Source organism: Sapajus apella, unplaced genomic scaffold, assembly GCF_009761245.1.
Source record: "Sapajus apella isolate SASKATOON/1434 unplaced genomic scaffold, GSC_monkey_1.0 scaffold104, whole genome shotgun sequence".
Taxonomy (NCBI): Eukaryota; Metazoa; Chordata; class Mammalia; order Primates; family Cebidae; genus Sapajus; species Sapajus apella.
Genome location: NW_022437044.1, coordinates 75,707 through 85,409, shown reverse-complemented (window position 1 = coordinate 85,409; position 9,703 = coordinate 75,707). Strand labels below are relative to the sequence as shown.

Sequence of the window (9,703 nt, the reverse complement as noted above, 5' to 3'; positions counted from 1 at the left end):
GGTGTCCTTGCTGGGGTGATGTGCAGCAATTGATGGAGCCTTCTATTACACCATCTTGCTCCACTCCGGATACCTTTTAAATAAAGGAGGGATAAAGGAAGAGAAGAAGGAATGAAGGAAGAAAGGAAAGAAAGGAGTAAGGGGCCCAGATCAAGGGATCATTCTACAACACCACTCAATTTCAGAAATCACTTAGCAATTCTCAGTTCATTTTATGGAATTTATTCATAATGAAATTTCACATTTCAAATAAAATTCCTTATTCAGATATGATGCTTTTGTGTGGCTCCTTAGCTTTTGCCAGTAATTAATAAAGTACTCAATATTTGGTATGACCAATTTGCAATCAATTGTGTATGCATTTCACCGAGCAGTTTATAAAGATGCATGTCATAAATCAGTATGCAAGTGTTACGCTGCATTTTGGTGATAGTAAACATCTGCCATCCCTGCTGAGTTAATGAAGTTGGATATTAGAAATGAAAGTTTTGTTCAGTAGTCATAGAGTGAGAGAGGGGGGAAATAAAAAGTTCAAGATATAAAGAGATAAGAAACAATGGCATAAATGCAGAAAGAGAAGTTAAGTACTTAGAGCATACATAATTCATACTCATGGTGTTTTTTTAACGTATTCTGAGTATGCTTTTAAAATGATCAGATGGCCATATATATGCACACACGTATGTTTTTTTCCACAGAAAACCTAATAGTTGGAATTCAATTGCACATGTTCTATCTTATGAGGAATTTCCGACTCTTCATAACTTGTGTATCGAATGTGTTGTTTCTCTCTTTGAATGTAGCTTGATGTTGGAACTTCTGGTGTAGAAAACTCTGCAAATAAGTGAAAAATATCAAATGTAATTAAGTGACATTTAATAAAATTTTTATTCTCATTCAGATATGCTTACGTTTAGTTATTTTAGAAATCTATTTAATAATTCTTAGAAATCTGTAGTGATTTAAATCAACATATGAAAATATCTTCTTTTGGTAAAATAATTCCTAGCTGCTTTTAAATAACGATTAAATAATTGTTATATAGTTCCTTCATATTGGTTTAGATATTGAGCAATTCAGTTCCCATACTAGAGTAAAAAGCAAACATTATGGGAGAAAATTTATATAAGAAAAGCAAATATTTCTTTTTTTCCTCATATTGTAGTACAAAGGTCCACACTCTGATATTGCACAATGATGAATATTATTACTGTATTAACATAAAATTGAATATTTTTGCTTTTATGAAATATCCCATTTGTCTTTTTTGTATGATCATCTGCATACATTTTTAAATACATCACTAATTGTTTTCACAACATATGTTATCATAACAACATTATTTATGTCACATAACCAGAGTTTTGTCTCTGTATAGAATTGTTTTATGATAGAGGTTCATGCTAAAACTTAATTTCCCCAGCACAACATGTTACTTTTTTTTTTTTTTTTTTTTTTTGAGACTCGAGTCTCACCCTCTTGCCCAGGCTAGAGTGCAGTGGCGTGATCTTGGCTCACTGCAACCTCCACTTCCCGGGTTCAAACGATTCTCCTGCCTCAGCTTCCTGAGTAGCTGGGATTACATGCCCGTGCCACCACACCCAGCTAATTTTTGTATTTTTGCTAGAGACAGAGTTTCACCATGTTGGTCAGGCTGGTCTTGAACTCCTGACATCATGATCCTCCTGCCTCGGCCTCCTGAAGTGCTGGGATTACAGATGTGAGACATTGTGCCTGGCCAACATGTTACTTTTGACAATTAAAAATCTCCATTCATAAATTTACTTTTCTATTCCAAGAACCATAAGGAAACATGTCCATGAACATTTAAAAATGTCATTTTAAAACAGATCTGAGAAAATATGAATACTGTAGGCTTTTAAGAATTCTTTTTTTCACTGAATGGAAGATTTTATTTTTTAAGTTTTATTTTAAGTTCAGTGTTATTTATGAAGATTTGTTATATAGGTAAACCGTATGTTACAGGGGTTTGGTGTACAGATTATTCTGTCACCCAGGTAATAAGGATAATATACAATTGGTGTTTTTTTTTTAATCTTCTCCTTCTTCCACTCTCCACTCTAAAGTAATCCCCAGTGTCTGTTGTTCCCCTCTTTGTGTCCATGTCTTCTCATTGTTTAGCTCCCAGTTATAAGCAAGAATATGTAGTATTTGTTTTTATATTCCTGCATTAGTTTGCTTAGGATAATGGTGGGAATTTTTTGTGTTTACTGAAAAACATTACACTGGCCATCTTCTTCATTCATACAAGAATGATTCAAAAATTTAAAAAATATGTATTTTTTGCCCACCACTTTGTGGCAGGCACTATGTTTGGTGCTGAGGATACAAGAATAATAAAATAGAGCAAGATAATAATAACAAGAATAGAGCCTTATCTGGATGAGTTTAAAGTCAAGTAGGAAATACAGAACAATAGATGTAGACAAATAATTATAACATGAATACCGTAGTACAAGAATGAAGGCAATAACTTGGGAGGGCAGAGGAGAGAGCACTGCCTCTGATTAGACATTTTGGAAAAGCTTTATGAGAAATGTGATATTCAAAGTAGGTATTTTGTGGATGATTTGGAGTATTTCAGGCATGAAATCATAAATGCTTGGAAAACATATACTTGGGAAGCAGTAAGTTTGGTATGGATAGAGCTTAGGGTGAGATTCCAAGAGCAGCAAAAGATAAAGCTGGAGACCTAGAGAGATAAGAGGAACTAGAATTTGAAGAGCCTTTTATGCTTTCTTGAGGATTTTTGACTTTGACCTATAGGCAATAAGGTCAATTGTCTTTTAAGCTGTATCAAAATCAGGTTGATTACTCTGGCAACAGCGGAACAGTTAATCCTGAAATGGAAGGGCAGGTGGTAGAGGAATTAGCAATAATTTGGAAGGGACATAATTAAAACTTAAACTAAGTCCGTGGCAGAGGGAATAGATTTTCACAGGACTGAAGGGGTTTCCAGGATGTAGGACTTTTGGCTTTAAAACAAGGGCCTTCCCAAGGAACTGAGATGAGTTGGTCACTTGTTATTTAGGACAAAGGATCCCTATGACTTTGTGCATGATTCGATTTAGGGAGAGCAGTAAAGGAGATAAAAGTGTCTTCTAGAGTTCACAGTGTTCAGGCTTAGATGACACGATTCACAGAGGTACAGAGTACAGGACAGGAGCAGGGTGGGTTGGAGGGATAACAATTTCTGTCTTTAAAAGATCTGTCAGAAATACAAATGTACAACTATACCATAGACTATTAGAATCACTGGTCTAGAGAGATGTTTATGAACTGAAATTAGATTTGAAATTAACCAACAGGACAGAACCCTGGAAAATAACAACATTTAAACTGTGTACAGAGTTGAAGGTGTTTCAGTAGGAGTTTGAGGAATTTTAGCCAGAGATAGGCAGACCACCAGGAGAGCATTAGCCTGGAAGTGTTCAGGAAGCATTAAGTGTCAAATGTCTATAGCGAGATCAGTTAAGGTGAAGTCTTAAAATAGGTTTTTGGATTTGAGAACTAATATATTACTGGGACACTCAGTGAGAGTAACTTTAACAATGTGCTTTAATAGAATGCTGAGCTTGGTTACCATGTAACCTTGAAATAAAAGCACAATGAGAGCTTTCTTGGGGAAAAGTTCAATTTGTTAGCAGAGACTGAGATGAACCTATTTCACAGCTATTCCTAAGGAACTTTTGGCACGTTCTTTCTTGTCTTGGGCACTATCTTTCCCTTGTCAATATCCATGTCATTTCAACTTTTTGTCTTACTTTGCCTCTTCAACCTCCAGCTCTGCCACTACTTCTTGTAAATTACTACCACTACTTTTTGACTGAGGTAGCTACAAAAAGCAGCTCTGACCCACTTCTCTTTTGAGACTCTTATCCACGTCTTGTACCATTATGGCTTTTCTTTTAGTGGCTATAATTAAGGGTAATATTGATATGCACACTGCACCACAGGCAATTGCATCACCCTTGCTCACTACCGTCTGAGCTTTTATTTTGTAGTACTTATCACAGTTTTTAATTGTATGCATATTCACATGTTTAATATATATTTCCCTCCAATGTAGTATAGTTCCATGGGTCAGAGACAATAACTTTTTTCATCATTGTTTAAATACCACAGCTCTTGGCACATACTAGGCACCAGTTGGTTTAAACAGTTGGTTGAATGAATGAAAATGTCACATTCCTCAATTAGTTTCATTCAGTTTTATAAGATTATCTGGGCCAGGTATGGTGGCTCATGCTGATAATCCCAGCACTTTGGAAGGCCGAGGTGTGTGGATCACCTGAGGTCAGGAGTTCAAGACCAGTCTGGCCAGCATGGTGAAACCCCATCTCTACTGAAAATACAAAAATTAGCTGGGCGTGGTGGTGGGTGCCTGTAATCCCAACTACTCGAGAGGCTGAGGCAGGAGAATCACTTGAACCCAGGAAGCAGAGATTGCAGTGAGCTGAGATCATGCCACTGCACTCAAGCCTGGGTGACAAGAGTGAGACTCTGTCTCAAAAAAAAAAAAAAAAAGATTATTTGTCCCACGCTTTCTATAACCTTTAAGGGTCACCATTTTTTTCTTGTTCACCTTGGGAAAAAGCTGGGCTATTCAATTTTAGTCCTCTTTAAAGGATAAATTGTTGTTTACCTGCACACATTGAATGACACCTTTATTGAGCTACATCAATTGCATAAACCCCTCCCCTTGAGCATAGGAAGAACCTGTGACTTGCTTCTGGCCAATGTGGAAAGAATGAGAGCGAATATCAATACAGTAGTTATTCTCTTGAATCCATTGTTATTTAAGACTCCATCCTAGAAGAATGGAGCTAGACATTCTTCTGCTGGCCTTGAAGAGGTAAACTGTAATGTAGTGTGAGGGTCTATCAGAGGGCCATGTAGCAACTGCAGATGGCCTCTAGGAACTGACAGTGGCCTTTAGATAACAGCTAGCAAGGAAAGGAGTAGGAGAAAGAATGATGTTCTACAGTTGCAAGGAAGTGGATTCTCCCAACAAATGCATGAACTTGGAAAAGGACCCAAACTCCACATGAGAATGCAGTCTGCCTGACACCTTGATCACAGCATTGAAAAATCCTGAGTGGAGGACCCAGATAAGCCATATTCAGACTCCTGACTCATGGTGCTATAGTTTGGATATTTGACCCCTCCAAATCTCATGTTGAAATTTGATCTCCAGTGTTGGAGGTGGGGCCTAGTGGGCTGTGTTTGAGTCATGGGGACATATTCCTCATGAATGGTTTGGTGCTATTGTCTCAGTAGTGAGTTCTCAGTCCATTTATTCCCATGAGAGATGGCTGTTAAAAAGAGCCTGTCACCTTCCTGCTCTTGCTTCCTCTCTCACCATGTGATCTCTGTACATGCCAGCTTCCCTTCACTTTCTGCCATGAGTGGAAACAGATTGAGGTTCTCATCAGACTCCCAGTCATCTAGCCTGCAGAATTGTGAGCCAAATAAATGTCTTTTCTGTATATTACTCAGCTTTGGGTATTCATTTATAGCAAAACAAAAACAGACCAAGACAGAAAATTGGTACCAAGAATGGGGCATTGCTGTAAAGATACCTGAAAATGTGAAAGCAGCTTGGGAACTGGGTAATGGGCAGAAGTTAGAAAAGTTTGGAGCATTCAAAAGAAGACTGGGAGATAGGTGAAAGCTTGGAACGTCTTAGAGATTGGTTGTGGTTGTGAGCAAAATGCTGATAGAAATATAGAGAGCAAAGGCCATGCTGATGAGGTCTCAAATGGAAATGAGCAACTTAATGGAAACTGGAGAAAGGTCCGTGTGACACTGTAGCGAAGAACTTGGCTGCATTGCGTCCATGCCCTAGGGCTTTGAGGAAGGCTGAACTTAAGAGTGATGACCTAGGGTATCTGGTGAAAGAAATTTTTAAGTAGCAAGGCATTCATGAATAGCATGACTACTTTTAACAACTTACAATATAATCTTGGAGTAAAGGAATCACCTAAAGTTAAAATTTATGATTAGAAAGGAAGCAGAGTTAAAAAATCTGGAAAATGTGCAGCCTGGCCATGTGATAGAGAAGAAAAGAGTGTTTTCAGGAGAGGAATCCAAGGATGTTGTGGGACTACCATTTGCTAAAGAGATTACCATGACTAAATGGAAGCCAGATGCTGATAGTCAAGACTATGGGTGAAAGGCCCTATCAGAGGCTGAGAGGCCTAAGATGGCAGAATGGTTTTGGGAGCCAGGCCCAGGGTACTGCTGTCCTGTGCTGTCTCAGGATGTTCTTTCCCAAATCCCCACTGCTCCAACTCCAGCTGCGGCTCAAAGAGCCCCAGGTACTGCTCAGGCTGCTGCTCCAGAGGGCGTAAGCTATAAGCCTTGGTGGCATGCATATGGTATTATAGCCACAGGTGCTCAGAATGCAATAAGGGTTGGAGCCCCCACAAATGGTGCCTACTAGGGCAGTGCCACCACCTTCCAGACTCCAGAATTATAAAGCCCCTGGAGGCATGCAACTGCAGCCGAATAAAACTGCAAGCATTGGACTACAGCCCGTGAGAGCAGCCACATGGGTACACCTAGCAAAGTTATGGGAGTGGGGCTTCTTGAGGTCTTTGGAGCCCACCCTGCCTATCAGTGTGCCCATGATGCAGGACGTGGAGTCAAAGTAGATTATTTTGGAGCTTTAAGATTTGATGTCTGCTCTGCTGGGTTTTGGAATTGTGTAGGGCTTATTCCCCCTTTCTTTTGGCCAATTTCTCTTTTTTTGGAATGGGAATATTTACTGAATACCTGTACCACCATTGTACCTTGGAGGTAAATAACTTGGTTTTTTTTTGTTATACAGACTCATAGTTGTAAGGAAATTGCCTTGAGTTTTAGATAGGACTTTGAACTTTGGATTTCTGAGTCGATGCTGGAACAAGTTAAAGTTTTGGGGAACTATTGGGATAAAATGATTGTATTTTACATGTGAGAAGGATATGACATTTGGGGGGTCAGGGGTTGAATGCTATACTTTGGATATTTGACCCTTCCAAAACTCATGTTGAAATGTGATTCCCAATTTTGGAGATTAGGCCTAGTAGATCATCGTGGTGGATTCCTTATGAATGGCTTGGAGCCATTCAGTAGTAAGTGACTTCTTGCTCTATTGGTTCTTATGAGAGCTGATTGTTAAAAAGAGCCTGGAAACCCCTTTGTATCCTCTTGCTCTGTGATCTCTGTATATGCCAGCTCCTTTTTGCCTTCTACCATGTGTGGAAGCAGCCTGAACTCCTCACCAGTAATAGATGCTGGTGCCATACTTCTTGTACGGGAACCATGAGACAAATAAACTGTTTGTTTTTATAAATTAGCCACAGTTTTTTTTTGTTTGTTTGTTTTGTTTTGTTTTGTTTTTTGTTTTTTTTTTTTTGAGATGGAGTCTTGCTCTCTCACCAGGCTGGAGTGCAGTGGCGCAATCTTGGCTCACAGCAACCTCCACCTCCTGGGTTCAAGCGATTCTTCTGCCTCAGCCTCCCAAGTAGCTGGGACCACAGGTGCGTGCCAACACACTCGGCTAATTTTTGTATTTTTAGTAGAGATGGGGTTTCACTGTGTTGGCCAGGATGGTCTTGATCTCTTGACCTCGTGATCTGCCCACCTCGGCCTCCCAAAGGGTTTTTTTTTTTTTTAATAGTAACAAAAAATGAACTAAGACACACAGAAACTGTGAGATAAAAAATGTGTGTGTTTTTTAAAGTTGCTGAGGCTGATAATTTGTTATGCAGCAATAGGGAACTAATATACAGATCAAAACTGATTCTGAAGCCACTTACATTTAAACCCACCCAGTTTCCCCTCTATAGCCTTAATATTACCCTTTCCTCTTTATTGATTGACGTTTTATCTTTTTGAGTTTCCACATATTAACACAAAATGAGTTAACTGCCATTCTCTCTTATTTAATTCTCTTAATGATTTTACATGTCCCATGAAAGTTCTTTTTTCCCAGTTCTATTTTTCATCAATTGTCCACATAGATGGTACATCTATCCTAATATATGCTAAGTATATTAGAAAAATCTGTTTTTATTTAATCACATAGCTGGCATTTTGTCTTACTGCATAATTAAAATCCTTAAAACTACAAATCTGTGTTTTCTTTATTTATCACTTTGAGGTCATTCATTAATTCACAGTGCAGTTTTTTGGGAGACTGTTATTTTGCTATCTGGTCAACCAAAAATGTCCCCCTCTGAAAATAACCCCAACGTCTTATGTTAACAAATACCAGTTATCCACTTTTGGTGAAATAGCTCCATAATCCATTGCACTTATCAAAAAAATTCATAAAGATAACTTTCGGCTGACAATCTGTTTCACTATTTTCTCTGATTTATGTTTTTAAATACTTCTACAAGGAAACAGTTTGCATTCTACGTTACTTGTTAACATGTCTTATAGCTAGTGAACAGTAATTAGCTAGAGTTCAAAATTAGCTTGAGCAATGTACTATGTAATGTATTATTTAGGTGGGCTAAAATACAAAAGAGCAGTTGCCTTGCTAAATTATGGTAATTAAATGACTTCAAAAACATAAGACCTGTCTCATTTCTGAGTTAACCAGTCTAATGGCATTTAATCAGTTTTCATTTGATCTGAAATCTCCTTCTAAAGATTTAAATTTAAATATAAATATATATTATGCATACTTATATATAAATATATTAATACGTATCATTATATATACTATACATTTGATTCCTATTTCCTTTTTTATTGCATTTTAGGTTTTGGGGTACATGTGAAGAACATGCAAGATTGTTGCATAGGTACACACATGGCAACGTGATTTGCTGCCTTCCTCCGCTTCACCTATATCTGGCATTTCTCCCCATGCTGTCTTTCCCCAACTGATTCCTATTTCCTAATCCCATTTTGCAAAATAAAATCATAGTGACAGTGAGTCATATAAACTAAACTTCCCAAACATTTGTCTTGAAATTTGTCTAATTCTGTCTGGCAGAGTTTGTCTAATTGTGTTATATCATTTTGCTATAGTGAAGTCTTAGTATTTATTATATTACCTTCACTTGAATTATTATGTTGATAACCATATATAGAGATTGAGATGCATAATACATACAAAGAGTGGCTTCATGTGCGTGGTGGACAAATGCTTGTTCCCATAATTTGCTTCAGGTTTTGCTGTTCCTTAGGAGCCATGTCAGTTATAAGATGGATAGATGAAAAGACTGTCCTTTTTGGACTCATGAATCATAAAGCTATTTTAAATGAAAAAATAAAGAATATATATTATATGATACTTTGAAAAGTTAAACAATCATGAAGTATTAAATGTTATGATGAAATCGAATGTTATGACTATATTCTGTAGAAAAAAATAAATGAAGTCATTCAGAAGTTACATTAGATTGATATAGCAGACATAACAAAATAATGGCATTCTCATAAAAGTGAAAGAATGAAATAGTTCTCCTTTTATTCTATTTCTCACTCAAACTAGGGTGTTTTTTAGGGAATTTTTCTGTGTTCTTTCTCAGGATGTATGAGAAATTACTATGATACTTAGATAAATGAAGTACAATTTTTAAAATCTTACAGATTAATTGTAGTCAGCGCTGACTTTTTTAAAATCAGGAAATGTGTAAAAGAGCTATCCTCTTTTCTAATATAAGTCCAATTATGTAGA

The 9,703-nt window shown here is 37.4% G+C and overlaps 1 long non-coding RNA gene across 1 annotated transcript; it reads right to left on the bottom strand.

The window, feature by feature from the left end:
- Positions 1-206: 206 nt before the first annotated feature.
- On the bottom strand, positions 207-9,269 carry LOC116536844. Its single transcript, XR_004262823.1, has 2 exons — positions 9,137-9,269; positions 207-834 (listed from the first exon to the last, which is right to left on the bottom strand). It is a non-coding gene; the product is annotated as an uncharacterized LOC116536844 (long non-coding RNA).
- Between the last annotated feature and the right edge of the window lie 434 nt (positions 9,270-9,703).